At 45.9% G+C, this 26,356-nt stretch overlaps 4 non-coding genes across 4 annotated transcripts; all 4 read right to left on the minus strand.

The window, feature by feature from the left end:
* Nucleotides 1–9,715: 9,715 nt before the first annotated feature.
* Nucleotides 9,716–9,788, minus strand: TRNAN-AUU (transfer RNA asparagine (anticodon AUU)). Its single transcript has one exon. It is a non-coding gene; the product is annotated as a tRNA-Asn (tRNA).
* Nucleotides 9,789–13,683: 3,895 nt separating this feature from the next.
* TRNAN-AUU (transfer RNA asparagine (anticodon AUU)) lies at nt 13,684–13,756 on the minus strand. The gene has a single exon. It is a non-coding gene; the product is annotated as a tRNA-Asn (tRNA).
* Nucleotides 13,757–16,622: 2,866 nt separating this feature from the next.
* TRNAN-AUU (transfer RNA asparagine (anticodon AUU)) lies at nt 16,623–16,695 on the minus strand. The gene has a single exon. It is a non-coding gene; the product is annotated as a tRNA-Asn (tRNA).
* A 2,718-nt stretch (nt 16,696–19,413) lies between these two features.
* TRNAN-AUU (transfer RNA asparagine (anticodon AUU)) lies at nt 19,414–19,486 on the minus strand. Its single transcript has one exon. It is a non-coding gene; the product is annotated as a tRNA-Asn (tRNA).
* Nucleotides 19,487–26,356: the final 6,870 nt, after the last annotated feature.

The following is a 26,356-nucleotide window of genomic DNA, read 5'->3' on the forward strand; positions in this document are numbered from 1 at the left end:
AGCTGAAGAAACCATTAACAGACGTCTGAGCTACGTTGTTTAACATGTAATTAATTTAAACCATTACTAAAAACAACTGTTGAACGTTAGCGGACCTTTCGAAACTTTCATGGTCTACTAGGTTTGAACTTTGTTTGATAAATTCCTCATGGTCAATAATGTAGAATAATTGGACCAAAGCCATAATACGAATTTTTACTTTTAATATTAGAGTTTTACTTTTTCCAGCCTATTTTTGAGAGCCACAACCTCGAAACGGAGCGCTTTAGCCCAAAGAGTTATAAAACTTTTCAGACACTTTATACCCCGTAAAAAGTGTGTTAATTTTTGACATATATACTTTCTAGAAACATTATCAAAACATTTTGCAACTGTGGAAAATCACTTGATTTTCCTTTTCACCCTCCCTTTAAGGACAAGTTCCTAGAACTTCACTTAAAATACCGTCAGATATATGCCTTGCGTGCTATTTTTGGACATAATCTGCATCCCGTTGTGTAAATGTAATTTTGTATGGAAACCTTCTTACCCATAGCCACCCAAAACGCTTCTGTGCGAGACATTTCAATGTAGTTAGCTAATTTTTCTTTAGCTACCATACACGCACCATTGATCACTGGATCATTATGATCCTTTGCTAACTTATCGACCAACCAGAAATAGGCAGGCATAACAGCAGATATTGTAGGATATTGACTGGACGAATAGATTTTTGTTGCAAGGTCGAAATCCTATAGAAAGACATTTGTCCTTGTTAACATGACACAAAAAAACCGCGTTTATCAACGGTTTTCCCCAAAGATAATTGCAAATACAGTATTTTAATAATGTATTTGCGTCACAATAACAATTTAAATTAAAAATACGGGTGGAATTTGGTGAACAGTAAACGTACATACTAAAGTTATGGGACCAGTTTGTTAGTGACGTCCAGTATGTCATAATGTTATTACCTTGAGTAGCACGAGAAGGGTGTCTATATTTTCCCATTCAGGATCACTTAGTGAGAATTTTCGTAAATCGGCATCAGATTTAATAAGGGCTTCGATTGACTGAACAAAATAAACATAAGATGTCGTACTTAGTGTGCCTTACATATGGACACAAAATATTGGTAGATTGAGATTCACAACCCTAAAATAGAGTTGATCAATTCAACCTCAAAATGGGAATATTAAATACTCTACTATGTGGAGAAACCATTGGTTGCCAGTAATTCAAAGCGAGTTTTGATGTTTTCACACTCCTTTTGTTGTAACACGGTTACCTGTTTTAGATATGTTGCACGAGCCAACATCGCATATGTTGAATTCCATCGCGTAGATACATCGAGAATGACCTTAAGATCATTTAATCCAAATGATACGTTTAAATCGGAAAGGTGTATTTCTTTATGATTCGACAGTCTTATTTTCAAAACTATAGCCCTTATCTAATGTATAAATGGATTTGACGTTCATTAACGTGACGTTCAGAAAGTGTGTGATGTAATCCAGTACCTTAGTTACTGAATGCCCGATGGATATTTGCGTGGATATGTCGTCCGCTGTATCCTCGTAGTCGGCTTCATTTTCGTATTGCGCTTGCGATTTCAGGTGTTTTAGCAAATCCTGAACTGCTAGGTTGAGGATGTGTGCAAAGCAGCGCACACGTGTTTCATCACTAAATCTGATGCCGAGCTGTGCACTTTTGGATTGTAATTCCTTAGCAAATGCATCATTATTACTGGCATTATCCATCGTAATACCCAGAACCTACGGTTTATAAATATTGAAACGTTCGTTAACATCTTACATTTTACTTGTAAGATTAGACTGAGTTTATATAGAGTTCGAGCGATAAAATTACAGCGTCACTAATTCTTCATAAAATTCAAGTGAAATTTGGGTAGAATTTTCGAAAAGAGCGTGAAAAAGCGATTCTATAAATGTTCATATATGATATAAAGCATTGCTCGAACAATTAAAAATACTGTGAGATCGGCATTTTCAACCGGTCAACGGTAGTGTTTGCATTAAATTATTTTGATTTTGGACTTCATCACGAATTTCCGTGTATTTAAACTCTAGCTAGTGAAATACTATCTCTAATGAACTAGTTTGGTATCACCCGCTTTCAGCTGCGCATAAAATTAGTACTTCACCTTTGAAGTTGTAGCCTGTACGATGGTCACGAAGGCAGTGCAAATATTTTTACCAGTGTGGCGTTGAGAAAATGGTACGAAGCCTATCAGGGTGTTCTTAAGTTCCCAGTTTATATCGATCCAATGGCACGTAACTCCAAGAAATGGGAGCCGGTTATTTGAAGTCCAAGCATCCAGGGTGTAAGAAATCTGACTGGGAATCGCCTATAATATCCATAAGAATGGTACTTATTTCATCAATAAAATCGACTTCACGAAATTAGGTAAAAGTACATTTCGATGGTTCACGGACGTACCTTGCATAATTCTACCACTTTTTGGAATTCGTTTTCATACGACGCAAATAACTCCTGTTTAATTATTCTAGCACTTTGAGGTACGCTACGTGCAATTGCAGAGTTTTTAGGATTAATGGATAATAACATTTGTTTAAACGACGGGTGTTCAACGGCTTTAAATGCTTGGTCTGTTTGTACCACCCATTTCTTTACACATTGCGCAGCGTGATCAGTGTCCGATTTGTTAGGCTGAAATTGTATACCGAAAATGTTTCGATGAACTATTTCATATAGTTTTATTCCATTTACAAAAGACTTTGCAATTCAACTCAACCCTCGAAATCTCTGTTACCATTTAGGAGGAAGCTCAACCCTATCTTGAAATAGTATCAACTCGAGTAAAAGTTTAGAAACACGTAAACGTTTCATTTCATGACCTAAGAAGTGGAACCGTCAACTAGCAGAAGTACATTAAAAAGGTTATGTAAAGCTAATAAAGTTCCAGTATACTTGTAACCTTTTCTTGCACTTCTGCTTGTTTAAAGTTAAATTACTTCCTTAGATGGAGAGCTATTGAAATTGTCGAAAGTCGAAACAAGCTGTATTAATTTCAATCATTACCATTTCTTCAATATATACTCTGTTGTTTTCATTACCATTCTCGCAATGAGCACCGATTTTTCATTACCATTCGCGCAATGAACCCCGATTTTTCATTACCATTCGCGCAATGAACCCCGATTTTTCATTAACATTCTCGCAATGAGCACCGATTTTTCATTACCATTCGCGCAATGAGCACCGATTTTTCATTACCATTCGCGCAATGAACCCCGATTTTTCATTACCATTCGCGCAATGAACCCCGATTTTTCATTACCATTCGCGCAATGAACCCCGATTTTTCATTACCATTCGCGCAATGAACCCCGATTTTTCATTACCATTCGCGCAATGAACCCCGATTTTTCATTACCATTCGCGCAATGAACCCCGATTTTTCATTACCATTCGCGCAATGAACCCCGATTTTTCATTACCATTCGCGCAATGAACCCCGATTTTTCATTACCATTCGCGCAATGAACCCCAATTTTTCATTACCGTTCCTAGTCGAGTAGTCAAAACCCCGAGTTGAAAACTATTTTTAACGAAATAATTAGAATTACAGTCCATTTACTTCTAGGCAAAACTAATTCGACTCAGGCGATTTGCTTTTAAATTAAGAGAAACCTAATTCGACTATAAATTTGTTTATTTTAAATATTTCCTAGGCAAAGAAGTTATTCTAGAAACCACGATAGTAATTTCTATGTTGAAAGCTTTACTTCAAAATTTCGAACCAAAAGCGCTAAGTTTAGAGGCATTAAAGCCTGGAACGACCTCGAAAACTCCATTAAATCTATAGAATCCCCAAGACTATTTAAAAATCTTGTAATTTCTTATCTTAATAATTTATTCTGATACAATCTTAACTCTAACTTTAATTTAATCGTCTGTAAATATGTAACTAGTGGACACCTTTGTAAATAAGACTTTGCCTCTTAAAGGTTGCTCCAATAAAAGCCTTTTTATTATTATTATTATTATTATTATTTGTTAACGAAGCCCCATAGGTACATTACCATTGCTGGCACATTTGTCCTGTAAACTTCAGGATGTTTCTTTTCGAGATGATAGCGTAGATGACTTGTTCCCATATATTTACTATCCTTAGGCATTTTATACGTTCTACGGTAACATTAAACGCATACACTTATTACAATTTGTCCACAATGATAAATTCATTATATACGGCATAAAAACAATGCCATAACGGCAATAACGCTCACTTTTCGCAGTGCTTGCAACTTGCAATTTCTTTTTCTATGTGGAAGTTACCCCATACTTGGCTTCTTTTACGTGGCAACTCATCAAGTGCACCCGCAACTTCAGTACGATCAACCGCGCCGGCCATAATCAAACTTTTATTCGGTAATCGCGGTAATACCCAATCGACAACTAATGTGTTCAGACTAGAGAAATTCATTTTCCCAATTATTAGGTTTTTTTTTAATATAATTACTTTTTTTTATGATATCAAGTTTGTGCTTTTTTTCGTTAAAATAGAACTCAAACAATTACAAATAGATCAAAGTTTATAGTAAAAAAAATATAGTGGCGGTTACTCGTCCAAAGACTATTCGATAAATGAAATCAAAACTACATTTGTCTCAAGAAATATACAGATCACAATTTTTTTTCTCGTAACCGTACAAAACGTATCGCAAAAAACATATTTGTTTACTATTGTTATGATTATGTTGAGATTGTTGGTTTTTGATAAAAAGTTCTTACGACTAATATCTGCATCAATCTACCTTTTTCCAAAGAAAATCAAGACGAATTACTTTCAAATAATCTTCGTTTTACAAATTTTTGTATGTTAATTTTTTATATTAATAGTTAATCGATCCCCGAGCCCTACCACCAACCTTTCGATTAACAGCTGAACGCGCTAATCATAGCGCCACGGGAGCCCAAAAATTAAATGCTCGTCAGGTATTGTGTAAAAACCTTGACTTTTAACGTCACATCTGAGACCTCACAACACCGCTCCCGGATGGGCTTGAACCACCAACCTATTGGTTAACAGCCGAACGCGCTAACCATTGCGCCACGGAAGCCCAAAAGTTAAATGCTCGTCAGGTATTATGTAAAAACCTTGACTTTTTACGTCACATCTGAGACCTCACAACACCGCTCCCGGATGGGGTCGAACCACCAACCTATTGGTAAACAGCCGAACGCGCTAACCATTGCGCCACGGAAGCCCAAAAATTAAATGGTCGTCATTTATTGTGCAAAAACTTTGGCTTTCTACGTTACATTTCAGATCCCACAACACCGCTCCCGGGTGGGCTCGAACCACCAACCTATTGGTTAACAGCCGAACGCGCTAACCATTGAGCCACGGAAGCTCCGAAATTAAATGGTTGTCAGGTATTGTGGAAAACCTTGACTTTTTACGTCACATCTGAGACCTCACAACACGGCTCCCGGATGGGCTCGAACCACCAACCTATTGGTTAACAGCCGAACGTGCTAACCATTGCGCCACGGAAGCCCAAAAATTAAATGGTCGTCAAGTATTGTGGAAAAACTTTGGCTTTCTACGTTACATTTGAGATCACACAACACCGCTCCCGGATGGGCTCGAACCACCAACCTATTGGTTAACAGCCGAACGCGCTAACCATTGAGCCACGGAAGCTCAGAAATTAAATGGTTGTCAGCTATTGTGGAAAAACTTTAGCTTTCTACGTTACATTTGAGACCCCACAACACCTTTCCCGGGTGGGCTCGAACCACCAACCTTTCGATTAACAGCTGAACGCGCTAACCATAACGCCACGGGAGCCCAAAAATTAAATGCTCGTCAGGTATTGTGTAAAAACCTTGACTTTTAACGTCACATCTGAGACCTCACAACACCGCTCCCGGATGGGCTCGAACCACCAACCTATTGGTTAACAGCCGAACGCGCTAACCATTGCGCCACGGAAGCCCAAAAGTTAAATGCTCGTCAGGTATTATGTAAAAACCTTGACTTTTTACGCCACATCTGAGACCTCACAACACCGCTCCCGGATGGGGTCGAACCACCAACCTATTGGTTAACAGCCGAACGCGCTAACCATTGAGCCACGGAAGCTCAGAAATTAAATGGTTGTCAGCTATTGTGGAAAAACTTTAGCTTTCTACGTTACATTTGAGACCCCACAACACCTTTCCCGGGTGGGCTCGAACCACCAACCTTTCGATTAACAGCTGAACGCGCTAACCATAACGCCACGGGAGCCCAAAAATTAAATGCTCGTCAGGTATTGTGTAAAAACCTTGACTTTTAACGTCACATCTGAGACCTCACAACACCGCTCCCGGATGGGCTCGAACCACCAACCTATTGGTTAACAGCCGAACGCGCTAACCATTGCGCCACGGAAGCCCAAAAGTTAAATGCTCGTCAGGTATTATGTAAAAACCTTGACTTTTTACGCCACATCTGAGACCTCACAACACCGCTCCCGGATGGGGTCGAACCACCAACCTATTGGTTAACAGCCGAACGCGCTAACCATTGCGCCACGGAAGCCCAAAAGTTAAATACTCGTCAGGTATTGTGTAAAAACCTTGACTTCTTACGTCACATCTGAGACCTCACAACACCGCTCCCGGATGGGCTCGAACCACCAACCTATTGGTTAACCGCCGAACGCGCTAACCATTGCGCCACGGAAGCCCAAAAGTTAAATACTCGTCAGGTATTGTGTAAAAACCTTGACTTTTAACGTCACATCTGAGACCTCACAACACCGCTCCCGGATGGGCTCGAACAACCAACCTATTGGTTAACAGCCGAACGCGCTAGCCATTGAGCCACGGAAGCTCAGAAATTAAATGGTTGTCAGGTGTTGTGGAAAAACTTTGGCTTTCTACGTTACATTTGAGATCACACAACACCGCTTCCGGGTGGGCTCGAACCACCAACCTATTGGTTAACAGCCGAACGCGCTAACCATTGCGCCAAGGAAGCCCAAAATTTAAATGCTCGTCAGGTATTGTGTAAAAACCTTGACTTTTTACGTCACATCTGAGACCTCACAACACCGCTCCCGGATGGGCTCGAACCACCAACCTATTGCTTAACAGCCGAACGCGCTAACCATTGCGCCACGGAAGCCCAAAATCTAAATGCTCGTCAGGTACTGTGCAAAAGCTTGACTTTTTACGTCACATCTGAGACCTCACAACACCGCTCCCGGATGGGCTCGAACCACCAACCTATTGGTTAACAGCCGAACGCGCTAACCATTGCGCCACGGAAGCCCAAAAGTAAAATACTCGTCAGGTATTGTGTAAAAACCTTGACTTTTTACGTCACATCTGAGACCTCACAACACCGCTCCCGGATGGGGTCGAACGACCAACCTATTGGTTAACAGCCGAACGCGCTAACCATTGCGCCACGGAAGCCCAAAAATTAAATGGTCGTCATTTATTGTGCAAAAACTTTGGCTTTCTACGTTACATTTCAGATCCCTCAACACCGCTCTCGGGTGGGCTCGAACCACCAACCTATTGGTTAACAGCCGAACGCGCTAACCATTGCGCCACGGAAGCCCAAAAGTTAAATGCTCGTCAGGTATTATGTAAAAACCTTGACTTTTTACGTCACATCTGAGACCTCACAACACCGCTCCCGGATGGGCTCGAACCACCAACCTATTGGTTAACAGCCGAACGCGCTAACCATTGCGCCACGGAAGCCCAAAAGTTAAATGATCGTTAGGTATTGTGTAAAAACCTTGACTTTTTACGTCACATCTGAGACCTCACAACACCGCTCCCGGATGGGCTCGAACCACCAACCTATTGGTTAACAGCCGAACGCGCTAACCATTGCGCCACGGAAGCCCAAAAGATAAATGCTCGTCAGGTATTATGTAAAAACCTTGACTTTTTACGTCACATCTGAGACCTCACAACACCGCTCCCGGATGGGGTCGAACCACCAACCTATTGGTTAACAGCCGAACGCGCTAACCATTGCGCCACGGAAGCCCAAAAATTAAATGGTCGTCATTTATTGTGCAAAAACTTTGGCTTTCTACGTTACATTTGAGATCACACAACACCGCTCCCGGATGGGCTCGAACCACCAACCTATTGGTTAACAGCCGAACGCGCTAACCATTGAGCCACGGAAGCTCAGAAATTAAATGGTTGTCAGCTATTGTGGAAAAACTTTAGCTTTCTACTTTACATTTGAGACCCCACAACACCTTTCCCGGGTGGGCTCGAACCACCAACCTTTCGATTAACAGCTGAACGCGCTAACCATAACGCCACGGGAGCCCAAAAATTAAATGCTCGTCAGGTATTGTGTAAAAACCTTGACTTTTAACGTCACATCTGAGACCTCACAACACCGCTCCCGGATGGGCTCGAACCACCAACCTATTGGTTAACAGCCGAACGCGCTAAACATAGCGCCACGGAAGCCCAAAAGTTAAATGCTCGTCAGGTATTGTGTAAAAACCTTGACTTTTTACGTCACATCTGAGACCTCACAACACCGCTCCCGGATGGGCTCGAACCACCAACCTATTGGTTAACAGCCGAACGCGCTAACCATTGCGCCACGGAAGCCCAAAAGTTAAATGCTCGTCAGGTATTGTGTAAAAACCTTGACTTTTTACGTCAAATCTGAGACCTCAAAACACCGCTCCCGGATGGGGTCGAACCACCAACCTATTGGTTAACAGCCGAACGCGCTAACCATTGCGCCACGGAAGCCCAAAAATTAAATGGTCGTCATTTATTGTGCAAAAACTTTGGCTTTCTACGTTACATTTGAGATCCCACAACACCGCTCCCGGGTGGGCTCGAACCACCAACCTATTGGTTAACAGCCGAACGCGCTAACCATTGCGCCACGGAAGCCCAAAAGTTAAATGCTCGTCAGGTATTGTGTAAAAACCTTGACTTTTTACGTCACATCTGAGACCTCACAACACCGCTCCCGGATGGGCTCGAACCACCAACCTATTGGTTAACAGCCGAACGCGCTAACCATTGCCCCACGGAAGCCCAAAAGTTAAATGATCGTTAGGTATTGTGTAAAAACCTTGACTTTTTACGTCACATCTGAGACCTCACAACACCGCTCCCGGATGGGCTCGAACCACCAACCTATTGGTTAACAGCCGAACGCGCAAACCAATGCGCCACGGAAGCCCAAAAGTTGAATGCTCGTCAGGTATTATGTAAAAACCTTGACTTTTTACGTCACATCTGAGACCTCAAAACACCGCTCCCGGATGGGGTCGAACCACCAACCTATTGGTTAACAGCCGAACGCGCTAACCATTGCGCCACGGAAGCCCAAAAATTAAATGGTCGTCATTTATTGTGCAAAAACTTTGGCTTTCTACGTTACATTTGAGATCCCACAACACCGCTCCCGGGTGGGCTCGAACCACGTACCTATTGGTTAACAGCCGAACGCGCTAACCATTGAGCCACGGAAGCTCCGAAATTAAATGGTTGTCAGGTATTGTGGAAAACCTTGACTTTTTACGTCACATCTGAGACCTCACAACACGGCTCCCGGATGGGCTCGAACCACCAACCTATTGGTTAACAGCCGAACGTGCTAACCATTGCGCCACGGAAGCCCAAAAATTAAATGGTCGTCAAGTATTGTGGAAAAACTTTGGCTTTCTACGTTACATTTGAGATCACACAACACCGCTCCCGGATGGGCTCGAACCACCAACCTATTGGTTAATAGCCGAACGCGCTAACCATTGAGCCACGGAAGCTCAGAAATTAAATGGTTGTCAGCTATTGTGGAAAAACTTTAGCTTTCTACGTTACATTTGAGACCCCACAACACCTTTCCCGGGTGGGCTCGAACCACCAACCTTTCGATTAACAGCTGAACGCGCTAATCATAGCGCCACGGGAGCCCAAAAATTAAATGCTCGTCAGGTATTGTGTAAAAACCTTGACTTTTAACGTCACATCTGAGACCTCACAACACCGCTCCCGGATGGGCTTGAACCACCAACCTATTGGTTAACAGCCGAACGCGCTAACCATTGCGCCACGGAAGCCCAAAAGTTAAATGCTCGTCAGGTATTATGTAAAAACCTTGACTTTTTACGTCACATCTGAGACCTCACAACACCGCTCCCGGATGGGGTCGAACCACCAACCTATTGGTAAACAGCCGAACGCGCTAACCATTGCGCCACGGAAGCCCAAAAATTAAATGGTCGTCATTTATTGTGCAAAAACTTTGGCTTTCTACGTTACATTTCAGATCCCACAACACCGCTCCCGGGTGGGCTCGAACCACCAACCTATTGGTTAACAGCCGAACGCGCTAACCATTGAGCCACGGAAGCTCCGAAATTAAATGGTTGTCAGGTATTGTGGAAAACCTTGACTTTTTACGTCACATCTGAGACCTCACAACACGGCTCCCGGATGGGCTCGAACCACCAACCTATTGGTTAACAGCCGAACGTGCTAACCATTGCGCCACGGAAGCCCAAAAATTAAATGGTCGTCAAGTATTGTGGAAAAACTTTGGCTTTCTACGTTACATTTGAGATCACACAACACCGCTCCCGGATGGGCTCGAACCACCAACCTATTGGTTAACAGCCGAACGCGCTAACCATTGAGCCACGGAAGCTCAGAAATTAAATGGTTGTCAGCTATTGTGGAAAAACTTTAGCTTTCTACGTTACATTTGAGACCCCACAACACCTTTCCCGGGTGGGCTCGAACCACCAACCTTTCGATTAACAGCTGAACGCGCTAACCATAACGCCACGGGAGCCCAAAAATTAAATGCTCGTCAGGTATTGTGTAAAAACCTTGACTTTTAACGTCACATCTGAGACCTCACAACACCGCTCCCGGATGGGTTCGAACCACCAACCTATTGGTTAACAGCCGAACGCGCTAACCATTGCGCCACGGAAGCCCAAAAGTTAAATGCTCGTCAGGTATTATGTAAAAACCTTGACTTTTTACGCCACATCTGAGACCTCACAACACCGCTCCCGGATGGGGTCGAACCACCAACCTATTGGTTAACAGCCGAACGCGCTAACCATTGAGCCACGGAAGCTCAGAAATTAAATGGTTGTCAGCTATTGTGGAAAAACTTTAGCTTTCTACGTTACATTTGAGACCCCACAACACCTTTCCCGGGTGGGCTCGAACCACCAACCTTTCGATTAACAGCTGAACGCGCTAACCATAACGCCACGGGAGCCCAAAAATTAAATGCTCGTCAGGTATTGTGTAAAAACCTTGACTTTTAACGTCACATCTGAGACCTCACAACACCGCTCCCGGATGGGCTCGAACCACCAACCTATTGGTTAACAGCCGAACGCGCTAACCATTGCGCCACGGAAGCCCAAAAGTTAAATGCTCGTCAGGTATTATGTAAAAACCTTGACTTTTTACGCCACATCTGAGACCTCACAACACCGCTCCCGGGTGGGCTCGAACCACCAACCTATTGGTTAACAGCCGAACGCGCTAACCATTGCGCCACGGAAGCCCAAAAGTTAAATGCTCGTCAGGTATTATGTAAAAACCTTGACTTTTTACGCCACATCTGAGACCTCACAACACCGCTCCCGGATGGGGTCGAACCACCAACCTATTGGTTAACAGCCGAACGCGCTAACCATTGAGCCACGGAAGCTCAGAAATTAAATGGTTGTCAGCTATTGTGGAAAAACTTTAGCTTTCTACGTTACATTTGAGACCCCACAACACCTTTCCCGGGTGGGCTCGAACCACCAACCTTTCGATTAACAGCTGAACGCGCTAACCATAACGCCACGGGAGCCCAAAAATTAAATGCTCGTCAGGTATTGTGTAAAAACCTTGACTTTTAACGTCACATCTGAGACCTCACAACACCGCTCCCGGATGGGCTCGAACCACCAACCTATTGGTTAACAGCCGAACGCGCTAACCATTGCGCCACGGAAGCCCAAAAGTTAAATGCTCGTCAGGTATTATGTAAAAACCTTGACTTTTTACGCCACATCTGAGACCTCACAACACCGCTCCCGGATGGGGTCGAACCACCAACCTATTGGTTAACAGCCGAACGCGCTAACCATTGCGCCACGGAAGCCCAAAAATTAAATGGTCGTCATTTATTGTGCAAAAACTTTGGCTTTCTACGTTACATTTGAGATCACACAACACCGCTCCCGGATGGGCTCGAACCACCAACCTATTGGTTAACAGCCGAACGCGCTAACCATTGAGCCACGGAAGCTCAGAAATTAAATGGTTGTCAGCTATTGTGGAAAAACTTTAGCTTTCTACGTTACATTTGAGACCCCACAACACCTTTCCCGGGTGGGCTCGAACCACCAACCTATTGGTTAACAGCCGAACGCACTAACCATTGCGCCACGGAAGCCCAAAAATTAAATGGTCGTCATTTATTGTGCAAAAACTTGGGCTTTCTACGTTACATTTGAGATCCCACAACACCGCTCCCGGGTGGGCTCGAACCACCAACCTATTGGTTAACAGCCGAACGCGCTAACCATTGAGCCACGGAAGCTCAGAAATTAAATGGTTGTCAGGTATTGTGGAAAAACTTTGGCTTTCTACGTTACATTTGAGATCACACAACACCGCTCCCGGGTGGGCTCGAACCACCAACCTATTGGTTAACAGCCGAACGCACTAACCATTGCGCCACGGAAGCCCAAAAGCTAAATGCTCGTCAGGTATTGTGCAAAAAACTTGACTTTTTACGTCACATCTGAGACCTCACAACACCGCTCCCGGATGGGCTCGAACCACCAACCTATTGGTTAACAGCCGAACGCGCTAACCATTGCGCCACGGAAGCCCAAAAGTTAAATGCTCGTCAGGTATTGTGTAAAAACCTTGACATTTTACGTCACATCTGAGACCTCACAACACCGCTCCCGGATGGGCTCGAACCACCAACCTATTGGTTAACAGCCGAACGCGCTAACCATTGAGCCACGGAAGCTCAGAAATTAAATTGTTATCAGGTATTGTGGAAAAACTTTGGCTTTCTACGTTACATTTGAGACCCCACAACACCTCTCCCGGGTGGGCTCGAACCACCAACCTTTCGATTAACAGCTGAACGCGGTAACCATTGTGCCACGGAAGCCCAAAAATTAAATGCTCGTCAGGTATTGTGTAAAAACCTTGACTTTTTACGTCACATCTGAGACCTCACAACACCGCTCCCGGATGGGCTCGAACCACCAACCTATTGGTTAACAGCCGAACGCGCTAACCATTGCGCCACGGAAGCCCAAAAGTTAAATGCTCGTCAGGTATTGTGCAAAAACTTTGGCTTTCTACGTTACATTTCAGATCCCTCAACACCGCTCTCGGGTGGGCTCGAACCACCAACCTATTGGTTAACAGCCGAACGCGCTAACCATTGCGCCACGGAAGCCCAAAAGTTAAATGCTCGTCAGGTATTGTGTAAAAACCTTGACTTTTTACGTCACATCTGAGACCTCACAACACCGCTCCCGGATGGGCTCGAACCACCAACCTATTGGTTAACAGCCGAACGCGCTAACCATTGCCCCACGGAAGCCCAAAAATTAAATGGTCGTCAAGTATTGTGGAAAAACTTTGGCTTTCTACGTTACATTTGAGATCACACAACACCGCTCCCGGATGGGCTCGAACCACCAACCTATTGGTTAATAGCCGAACGCGCTAACCATTGAGCCACGGAAGCTCAGAAATTAAATGGTTGTCAGCTATTGTGGAAAAACTTTAGCTTTCTACGTTACATTTGAGACCCCACAACACCTTTCCCGGGTGGGCTCGAACCACCAACCTTTCGATTAACAGCTGAACGCGCTAACCATAGCGCCACGGGAGCCCAAAAATTAAATGCTCGTCAGGTATTGTGTAAAAACCTTGACTTTTAACGTCACATCTGAGACCTCACAACACCGCTCCCGGATGGGCTCGAACCACCAACCTATTGGTTAACAGCCGAACGCGCTAACCATTGCGCCACGGAAGCCCAAAAGTTAAATGCTCGTCAGGTATTATGTAAAAACCTTGACTTTTTACGTCACATCTGAGACCTCACAACACCGCTCCCGGATGGGGTCGAACCACCAACCTATTGGTTAACAGCCGAACGCGCTAACCATTGCGCCACGGAAGCCCAAAAATTAAATGGTCGTCATTTATTGTGCAAAAACTTTGGCTTTCTACGTTACATTTCAGATCCCACAACACCGCTCCCGGGTGGGCTCGAACCACCAACCTATTGGTTAACAGCCGAACGCGCTAACCATTGAGCCACGGAAGCTCCGAAATTAAATGGTTGTCAGGTATTGTGGAAAACCTTGACTTTTTACGTCACATCTGAGACCTCACAACACGGCTCCCGGATGGGCTCGAACCACCAACCTATTGGTTAACAGCCGAACGTGCTAACCATTGCGCCACGGAAGCCCAAAAATTAAATGGTCGTCAGGTATTGTGGAAAAACTTTGGCTTTCTACGTTACATTTGAGACCACACAACACCGCTCCCGGATGGGCTCGAACCACCACCCTATTGGTTAACAGCCGAACGCGCTAACCCTTGAGCCACGGAAGCTCAGAAATTAAATGGTTGTCAGCTATTGTGGAAAAACTTTAGCTTTCTACGTTACATTTGAGACCCCACAACACCTTTCCCGGGTGGGCTCGAACCACCAACCTTTCGATTAACAGCTGAACGCGCTAACCATAACGCCACGGGAGCCCAAAAATTAAATGCTCGTCAGGTATTGTGTAAAAACCTTGACTTTTAACGTCACATCTGAGACCTCACAACACCGCTCCCGGATGGGCTCGAACCACCAACCTATTGGTTAACAGCCGAACGCGCTAACCATTGCGCCACGGAAGCCCAAAAGTTAAATGCTCGTCAGGTATTATGTAAAAACCTTGACTTTTTACGCCACATCTGAGACCTCACAACACCGCTCCCGGATGGGGTCGAACCACCAACCTATTGGTTAACAGCCGAACGCGCTAACCATTGCGCCACGGAAGCCCAAAAATTAAATGGTCGTCATTTATTGTGCAAAAACTTTGGCTTTCTACATTACATTTGAGATCACACAACACCGCTCCCGGATGGGCTCGAACCACCAACCTATTGGTTAACAGCCGAACGCGCTAACCATTGAGCCACGGAAGCTCAGAAATTAAATGGTTGTCAGCTATTGTGGAAAAACTTTAGCTTTCTACGTTACATTTGAGACCCCACAACACCTTTCCCGGGTGGGCTCGAACCACCAACCTATTGGTTAACAGCCGAACGCACTAACCATTGCGCCACGGAAGCCCAAAAATTAAATGGTCGTCATTTATTGTGCAAAAACTTGGGCTTTCTACGTTACATTTGAGATCCCACAACACCGCTCCCGGGTGGGCTCGAACCACCAACCTATTGGTTAACAGCCGAACGCGCTAACCATTGAGCCACGGAAGCTCAGAAAATAAATGGTTGTCAGGTATTGTGGAAAAACTTTGGCTTTCTACGTTACATTTGAGATCACACAACACCGCTCCCGGGTGGGCTCGAACCACCAACCTATTGGTTAACAGCCGAACGCACTAACCATTGCGCCACGGAAGCCCAAAAGCTAAATGCTCGTCAGGTATTGTGCAAAAAACTTGACTTTTTACGTCACATCTGAGACCTCACAACACCGCTCCCGGATGGGCTCGAACCACCAACCTATTGGTTAACAGCCGAACGCGCTAACCATTGCGCCACGGAAGCCCAAAAGTTAAATGCTCGTCAGGTATTGTGTAAAAACCTTGACATTTTACGACACATCTGAGACCTCACAACACCGCTCCCGGATGGGCTCGAACCACCAACCTATTGGTTAACAGCCGAACGCGCTAACCATTGAGCCACGGAAGCTCAGAAATTAAATTGTTATCAGGTATTGTGGAAAAACTTTGGCTTTCTACGTTACATTTGAGACCCCACAACACCTCTCCCGGGTGGGCTCGAACCACCAACCTTTCGATTAACAGCTGAACGCGGTAACCATTGTGCCACGGAAGCCCAAAAATTAAATGCTCGTCAGGTATTGTGTAAAAACCTTGACTTTTTACGTCACATCTGAGACCTCACAACACCGCTCCCGGATGGGCTCGAACCACCAACCTATTGGTTAACAGCCGAACGCGCTAACCATTGCGCCACGGAAGCCCAAAAGTTAAATGCTCGTCAGGTATTGTGCAAAAACTTTGGCTTTCTACGTTACATTTCAGATCCCTCAACACCGCTCTCGGGTGGGCTCGAACCACCAACCTATTGGTTAACAGCCGAACGCGCTAACCATTGCGCCACGGAAGCCCAAAAGTTAAATGCTCGTCAGGTATTGTGTAAAAACCTTGACTTTTTACGTCACATCTGAGACCTCACAACACCGCTCCCGGATGGGCTCGAACCACCAACCTATTGGTTAACAGCCGAACGCGCTAACCATTGCCCCACGGAAGCCCAAAAATTAAATGGTCGTCAAGTATTGTGGAAAAACTTTGGCTTTCTACGTTACATTTGAGATCACACAACACCGCTCCCGGATGGGCTCGAACCACCAACCTATTGGTTAATAGCCGAACGCGCTAACCATTGAGCCACGGAAGCTCAGAAATTAAATGGTTGTCAGCTATTGTGGAAAAACTTTAGCTTTCTACGTTACATTTGAGACCCCACAACACCTTTCCCGGGTGGGCTCGAACCACCAACCTTTCGATTAACAGCTGAACGCGCTAACCATAGCGCCACGGGAGCCCAAAAATTAAATGCTCGTCAGGTATTGTGTAAAAACCTTGACTTTTAACGTCACATCTGAGACCTCACAACACCGCTCCCGGATGGGCTCGAACCACCAACCTATTGGTTAACAGCCGAACGCGCTAACCATTGCGCCACGGAAGCCCAAAAGTTAAATGCTCGTCAGGTATTATGTAAAAACCTTGACTTTTTACGTCACATCTGAGACCTCACAACACCGCTCCCGGATGGGGTCGAACCACCAACCTATTGGTTAACAGCCGAACGCGCTAACCATTGCGCCACGGAAGCCCAAAAATTAAATGGTCGTCATTTATTGTGCAAAAACTTTGGCTTTCTACGTTACATTTCAGATCCCACAACACCGCTCCCGGGTGGGCTCGAACCACCAACCTATTGGTTAACAGCCGAACGCGCTAACCATTGAGCCACGGAAGCTCCGAAATTAAATGGTTGTCAGGTATTGTGGAAAACCTTGACTTTTTACGTCACATCTGAGACCTCACAACACGGCTCCCGGATGGGCTCGAACCACCAACCTATTGGTTAACAGCCGAACGTGCTAACCATTGCGCCACGGAAGCCCAAAAATTAAATGGTCGTCAGGTATTGTGGAAAAACTTTGGCTTTCTACGTTACATTTGAGACCACACAACACCGCTCCCGGATGGGCTCGAACCACCAACCTATTGGTTAACAGCCGAACGCGCTAACCCTTGAGCCACGGAAGCTCAGAAATTAAATGGTTGTCAGCTATTGTGGAAAAACTTTAGCTTTCTACGTTACATTTGAGACCCCACAACACCTTTCCCGGGTGGGCTCGAACCACCAACCTTTCGATTAACAGCTGAACGTGCTAACCATTGCGCCACGGGAGCCCAAAAATTAAATGCTCGTCAGGTATTGTGTAAAAACCTTGACTTTTTACGTCACATCTGAGACCTCACAACACCGCTCCCGGATGGGCTCGAACCACCAACCTATTGGTTAACAGCCGAACGCGCTAACCATTGCGCCACGGAAGCCCAAAAGTTAAATGCTCGTCAGGTATTATGTAAAAACCTTGACTTTTTACGTCACATCTGAGACCTCACAACACCGCTCCCGGATGGGGTCGAACCACCAACCTATTGGTTAACAGCCGAACGCGCTAACCATTGCGCCACGGAAGCCCAAAAGTTAAATGATCGTTAGGTATTGTGTAAAAACCTTGACTTTTTACGTCACATATGAGACCTCACAACACCGCTCCCGGATGGGCTCGAACCACCAACCTATTGGTTAACAGCCGAACGCGCTAACCATTGCGCCACGGAAGCCCAAAAGTTAAATGCTCGTCAGGTATTATGTAAAAACCTTGACTTTTTACGTCACATCTGAGACCTCACAACACCGCTCCCGGATGGGGTCGAACCACCAACCTATTGGTTAACAGCCGAACGCGCTAACCATTGCGCCACGGAAGCCCAAAATTTAAATGGTCGTCATTTATTGTGCAAAAACTTTGGCTTTCTACGTTACATTTCAGATCCCACAACACCGCTCCCGGGTGGGCTCGAACCACGTACCTATTGGTTAACAGCCGAACGCGCTAACCATTGAGCCACGGAAGCTCCGAAATTAAATGGTTGTCAGGTATTGTGGAAAACCTTGACTTTTTACGTCACATCTGAGACCTCACAACACGGCTCCCGGATGGGCTCGAACCACCAACCTATTGGTTAACAGCCGAACGTGCTAACCATTGCGCCACGGAAGCCCAAAAATTAAATGGTCGTCAAGTATTGTGGAAAGACTTTGGCTTTCTACGTTACATTTGAGATCACACAACACCGCTCCCGGATGGGCTCGAACCACCAACCTATTGGTTAACAGCCGAACGCGCTAACCATTGAGCCACGGAAGCTCAGAAATTAAATGGTTGTCAGCTATTGTGGAAAAACTTTAGCTTTCTACGTTACATTTGAGACCCCACAACACCTTTCCCGGGTGGGCTCGAACCACCAACCTTTCGATTAACAGCTGAACGCGCTAACCATAGCGCCACGGGAGCCCAAAAATTAAATGCTCGTCAGGTATTGTGTAAAAACCTTGACTTTTAACGTCACATCTGAGACCTCACAACACCGCTCCCGGATGGGCTCGAACCACCAACCTATTGGTTAACAGCCGAACGCGCTAACCATTGCGCCACGGAAGCCCAAAAGTTAAATGCTCGTCAGGTATTGTGCAAAAACTTTGGCTTTCTACGTTACATTTCAGATCCCTCAACACCGCTCTCGGGTGGGCTCGAACCACCAACCTATTGGTTAACAGCCGAACGCGCTAACCATTGCGCCACGGAAGCCCAAAAGTTAAATGCTCGTCAGGTATTGTGTAAAAACCTTGACTTTTTACGTCACATCTGAGACCTCACAACACCGCTCCCGGATGGGCTCGAACCACCAACCTATTGGTTAACAGCCGAACGCGCTAACCATTGCCCCACGGAAGCCCAAAAATTAAATGGTCGTCAAGTATTGTGGAAAAACTTTGGCTTTCTACGTTACATTTGAGATCACACAACACCGCTCCCGGATGGGCTCGAACCACCAACCTATTGGTTAATAGCCGAACGCGCTAACCATTGAGCCACGGAAGCTCAGAAATTAAATGGTTGTCAGCTATTGTGGAAAAACTTTAGCTTTCTACGTTACATTTGAGACCCCACAACACCTTTCCCGGGTGGGCTCGAACCACCAACCTTTCGATTAACAGCTGAACGCGCTAACCATAGCGCCACGGGAGCCCAAAAATTAAATGCTCGTCAGGTATTGTGTAAAAACCTTGACTTTTAACGTCACATCTGAGACCTCACAACACCGCTCCCGGATGGGCTCGAACCACCAACCTATTGGTTAACAGCCGAACGCGCTAACCATTGCGCCACGGAAGCCCAAAAGTGAAATGCTCGTCAGGTATTATGTAAAAACCTTGACTTTTTACGTCACATCTGAGACCTCACAACACCGCTCCCGGATGGGGTCGAACCACCAACCTATTGGCTAACAGCCGAACGCGCTAACCATTGCGCCACAGAAGCCCAAAAATTAAATGGTCGTCATTTATTGTGCAAAAACTTTGGCTTTCTACGTTACATTTCAGATCCCACAACACCGCTCCCGGGTGGGCTCGAACCACCAACCTATTGGTTAACAGCCGAACGCGCTAACCATTGAGCCACGGAAGCTCCGAAATTAAATGGTTGTCAGGTATTGTGGAAAACCTTGACTTTTTACGTCACATCTGAGACCTCACAACACGGCTCCCGGATGGGCTCGAACCACCAACCTATTGGTTAACAGCCGAACGTGCTAACCATTGCGCCACGGAAGCCCAAAAATTAAATGGTCGTCAGGTATTGTGGAAAAACTTTGGCTTTCTACGTTACATTTGAGACCACACAACACCGCTCCCGGATGGGCTCGAACCACCAACCTATTGGTTAACAGCCGAACGCGCTAACCCTTGAGCCACGGAAGCTCAGAAATTAAATGGTTGTCAGCTATTGTGGAAAAACTTTAGCTTTCTACGTTACATTTGAGACCCCACAACACCTTTCCCGGGTGGGCTCGAACCACCAACCTTTCGATTAACAGCTGAACGTGCTAACCATTGCGCCACGGGAGCCCAAAAATTAAATGCTCGTCAGGTATTGTGTAAAAACCTTGACTTTTTACGTCACATCTGAGACCTCACAACACCGCTCCCGGATGGGCTCGAACCACCAACCTATTGGTTAACAGCCGAACGCGCTAACCATTGCGCCACGGAAGCCCAAAAGTTAAATGCTCGTCAGGTATTATGTAAAAACCTTGACTTTTTACGTCACATCTGAGACCTCACAACACCGCTCCCGGATGGGGTCGAACCACCAACCTATTGGTTAACAGCCGAACGCGCTAACCATTGCGCCACGGAAGCCCAAAAGTTAAATGATCGTTAGGTATTGTGTAAAAACCTTGACTTTTTACGTCACATATGAGACCTCACAACACCGCTCCCGGATGGGCTCGAACCACCAACCTATTGGTTAACAGCCGAACGCGCTAACCATTGCGCCACGGAAGCCCAAAAGTTAAATGCTCGTCAGGTATTATGTAAAAACCTTGACTTTTTACGTCACATCTGAGACCTCACAACACCGCTCCCGGATGGGGTCGAACCACCAACCTATTGGTTAACAGCCGAACGCGCTAACCATTGCGCCACGGAAGCCCAAAATTTAAATGGTCGTCATTTATTGTGCAAAAACTTTGGCTTTCTACGTTACATTTCAGATCCCACAACACCGCTCCCGGTGGGCTCGAACCACGTACCTATTGGTTAACAGCCGAACGCGCTAACCATTGAGCCACGGAAGCTCCGAAATTAAATGGTTGTCAGGTATTGTGGAAAACCTTGACTTTTTACGTCACATCTGAGACCTCACAACACGGCTCCCGGATGGGCTCGAACCACCAACCTATTGGTTAACAGCCGAACGTGCTAACCATTGCGCCACGGAAGCCCAAAAATTAAATGGTCGTCAAGTATTGTGGAAAGACTTTGGCTTTCTACGTTACATTTGAGATCACACAACACCGCTCCCGGATGGGCTCGAACCACCAACCTATTGGTTAACAGCCGAACGCGCTAACCATTGAGCCACGGAAGCTCAGAAATTAAATGGTTGTCAGCTATTGTGGAAAAACTTTAGCTTTCTACGTTACATTTGAGACCCCACAACACCTTTCCCGGGTGGGCTCGAACCACCAACCTTTCGATTAACAGCTGAACGCGCTAACCATAGCGCCACGGGAGCCCAAAAATTAAATGCTCGTCAGGTATTGTGTAAAAACCTTGACTTTTAACGTCACATCTGAGACCTCACAACACCGCTCCCGGATGGGCTCGAACCACCAACCTATTGGTTAACAGCCGAACGCGCTAACCATTGCGCCACGGAAGCCCAAAAGTTAAATGCTCGTCATTTATTGTGCAAAAACTTTGGCTTTCTACGTTACATTTCAGATCCCACAACACCGCTCCCGGGTGGGCTCGAACCACCAACCTATTGGTTAACAGCCGAACGCGCTAACCATTGAGCCACGGAAGCTCCGAAATTAAATGGTTGTCAGGTATTGTGGAAAACCTTGACTTTTTACGTCACATCTGAGACCTCACAACACCGCTCCCGGATGGGGTCGAACCACCAACCTATTGGTTAACAGCCGAACGCGCTAACCATTGCGCCACGGAAGCCCAAAAATTAAATGGTCGTCATTTATTGTGCAAAAACTTTGGCTTTCTACGTTACATTTCAGATCCCACAACACCGCTCCCGGGTGGGCTCGAACCACGTACCTATTGGTTAACAGCCGAACGCGCTAACCATTGAGCCACGGAAGCTCCGAAATTAAATGGTTGTCAGGTATTGTGGAAAACCTTGACTTTTTACGTCACATCTGAGACCTCATAACACGGCTCCCGGATGGGCTCGAACCACCAACCTATTGGTTAACAGCCGAACGTGCTAACCATTGCGCCACGGAAGCCCAAAAATTAAATGGTCGTCAAGTATTGTGGAAAAACTTTGGCTTTCTACGTTACATTTGAGATCACACAACACCGCTCCCGGATGGGCTCGAACCACCAACCTATTGGTTAACAGCCGAACGCGCTAACCATTGAGCCACGGAAGCTCAGAAATTAAATGGTTGTCAGCTATTGTGGAAAAACTTTAGCTTTCTACGTTACATTTGAGACCCCACAACACCTTTCCCGGGTGGGCTCGAACCACCAACCTTTCGATTAACAGCTGAACGCGCTAACCATAGCGCCACGGGAGCCGAAAAATTAAATGGTCGTCATTTATTGTGCAAAAACTTTGGCTTTCTACGTTACATTTCAGATCCCACAACACCGCTCCCGGATGGGGTCGAACCACCAACCTATTGGTTAACAGCCGAACGCGCTAACCATTGCGCCACGGAAGCCCAAAAATTAAATGGTCGTCAAGTATTGTGGAAAAACTTTGGCTTTCTACGTTACATTTGAGATCACACAACACCGCTCCCGGATGGGCTCGAACCACCAACCTATTGGTTAACAGCCGAACGCGCTAACCATTGAGCCACGGAAGCTCAGAAATTAAATGGTTGTCAGCTATTGTGGAAAAACTTTAGCTTTCTACGTTACATTTGAGACCCCACAACACCTTTCCCGGGTGGGCTCGAACCACCAACCTTTCGATTAACAGCTGAACGTGCTAACCATAACGCCACGGGAGCCCAAAAATTAAATGCTCGTCAGGTATTGTGTAAAAACCTTGATTTTAACGTCACATCTGAGACCTCACAACACCGCTCCCGGATGGGCTCGAACCACCAACCTATTGGTTAACAGCCGAACGCTCTAACCATTGCGCCACGGAAGCCCAAAAGTTAAATGCTCGTCAGGTATTATGTAAAAACCTTGACTTTTTACGTCACATCTGAGACCTCACAACACCGCTCCCGGATGGGGTCGAACCACCAACCTATTGGTTAACAGCCGAACGCGCTAACCATTGCGCCACGGAAGCCCAAAAATTAAATGGTCGTCATTTATTGTGCAAAAACTTTGGCTTTCTACGTTACATTTCAGATCCCACAACACCGCTCCCGGGTGGGCTCGAACCACCAACCTATTGGTTAACAGCCGAACGCGCTAACCATTGAGCCACGGAAGCTCCGAAATTAAATGGTTGTCAGGTATTGTGGAAAACCTTGACTTTTTACGTCACATCTGAGACCTCACAACACGGCTCCCGGATGGGCTCGAACCACCAACCTATTGGTTAACAGCCGAACGTGCTAACCATTGCGCCACGGAAGCCCAAAAGTTAAATGGTCGTCAGGTATTGTGGAAAAACTTTGGCTTTCTACGTTACATTTGAGATCACACAACACCGCTCCCGGATGGACTCGAACCACCAACCTATTGGTTAACAGCCGAACGCGCTAACCATTGAGCCACGGAAGCTCAGAAATTAAATGGTTGTCAGCTATTGTGGAAAAACTTTAGCTTTCTACGTTACATTTGAGACCCCACAACACCTTTCCCGGGTGGGCTCGAACCCCCAACCTTTCGATTAACAGCTGAACGTGCTAACCATTGCGCCACGGGAGCCCAAAAATTAAATGCTCGTCAGGTATTGTGTAAAAACCTTGACTTTTTACGTCACATCTGAGACCTCACAACACCGCTCCCGGATGGGCTCGAACCACCAACCTATTGGTTAACAGCCGAACGCGCTAAACATAGCGCCACGGAAGCCCAAAAGTTAAATGCTCGTCAGGTATTGTGTAAAACCTTGACTTTTTACGTCACATCTGAGACCTCACAACACCGCTCCCGGATGGGCTCGAACCACCAACCTATTGGTTAACAGCCGAACGCGCTAACCATTGCGCCACGGAAGCCCAAAAGTTAAATGCTCGTCAGGTATTGTGTAAAAACCTTGACTTTTTACGTCAAATCTGAGACCTCAAAACACCGCTCCCGGATGGGGTCGAACCACCAACCTATTGGTTAACAGCCGAACGCGCTAACCATTGCGCCACGGAAGCCCAAAAATTAAACGGTCGTCATTTATTGTGCAAAAACTTTGGCTTTCTACGTTACATTTGAGATCCCACAACACCGCTCCCGGGTGGGCTCGAACCACCAACCTATTGGTTAACAGCCGAACGCGCTAACCATTGAGCCACGGAAGCTCAGAAATTAAATGGTTGTCAGGTATTGTGGAAAAACTTTGGCTTTCTACGTTACATTTGAGATCACACAACACCGCTCCCGGGTGGGCTTGAACCACCAACCTATTGGTTAACAGCCGAACGCGCTAACCATTGCGCCACGGAAGCCCAAAAGCTAAATGCTCGTCAGGTATTGTGCAAAAAACTTGACTTTTTACGTCACATCTGAGACCTCACAACACCGCTCCCGGATGGGCTCGAACCACCAACCTATTGGTTAACAGCCGAACGCGCTAACCATTGCGCCACGGAAGCCCAAAAGTTAAATGCTCGTCAGGTATTGTGTAAAAACCTTGACTTTTTACGTCACATCTGAGACCTCACAACACCGCTCCCGGATGGGCTCGAACCACCAACCTATTGGTTAACAGCCGAACGCGCTAACCATTGCGCCACGGAAGCCCAAAAATTAAATGGTCGTCAGGTATTGTGGAAAAACTTTGGCTTTCTACGTTACACTTGAGATCACACAACACCGCTCCCGGGTGGGCTCAAACCACCAACCTATTGGTTAACAGCTGAACGCGCTAACCATTGAGCCACGGAAGCTCAGAAATTAAACGGTTGTCAGGTATTGTGGAAAAACTTTGGCTTTCTACGTTACATTTGAGACCCCACAACACCTCTCCCTGGTGGGCTCGAACCACCAACCTTTCGATTAACAGCTGAACGCGCTAACCATTGCGCCACGGAAGCCCAAAAATTAGATGCTCGTCAGATATTGTGTAAAAACCTTGACTTTTTACGTCACATCTAAGACCCCACAACACCGCTCCCGGATAGGCTCGAACCACCAACCTATTGGTTAACAGCCGAACGCGCTAACCATTGCGCCACGGACGCCCAATAATTAAATGGTTGTCAGGTATTGTTGAAAAGTTACGACTTTTCACGCTACTTCTGAGACCCCACAAATCCTGTCTCGTTTGGGCTCGAACCACCAACCTATTGGTTAACAGCTGAACGCGCTAACCATTGAGCCACGGAAGCTCAGAAATTAAACGGTTGTCAGGTATTGTGGAAAAACTTTGGCTTTCTACGTTACATATGAGACCCCACAACACCTCTCCCGGGTGGGCTCGAACCACCAACCTTTCGGTTAACAGCTGAACGCGCTAACCATTGCGCCACTGAGGCCCAAAAATTAAATGGTCGTCAGGTATTGTGGAAAAACTTTGGCTATTTACGTTACATTTGAGATCCCAAAACACCGCTCCCGGGTGGGCTCGAACCACCAACCTATTGGTTAACAGCCGAACGCGCTAACCATTGAGCCACGGAAGCTCAGAAAATAAATGGTTATCACGTATTATGGAAAAAGTTTGACTTTTCACGCTACATCTGAGACCTCACAACACCGCTCCCGGATGGGCTCGAAACACCAACCTTTCGATTAACAGCCGAACGCGCTAACCATTGAGCCACGGAAGCTGAGAAATTAAATGGTTGTCACGTATTGTGGAAAAGTTTTGACTTTTTACGCTACATCTGAGACCACACAATACCGCTTCCGGGCGGGCTCGAACCACCAACCTTTCGATTAACAGCTGAACGTGCTAACCATTGCGCCACGGGAGCCCAAAAATTAAATGCTCGTCAGGTATTGTGTAAAAACCTTGACTTTTTACGTCGCATCTGAGACCTCACAACACCGCTCCCGGATGGGCTCGAACCACCAACCTATTGGTTAACAG

The sequence above is a fragment of the Phalangium opilio genome, unplaced genomic scaffold (genome assembly GCF_054372755.1).
Source record: "Phalangium opilio isolate 3A_F unplaced genomic scaffold, DU_Popi_V2 ptg000019l_1, whole genome shotgun sequence".
Taxonomy (NCBI): domain Eukaryota; kingdom Metazoa; phylum Arthropoda; class Arachnida; order Opiliones; family Phalangiidae; genus Phalangium; species Phalangium opilio.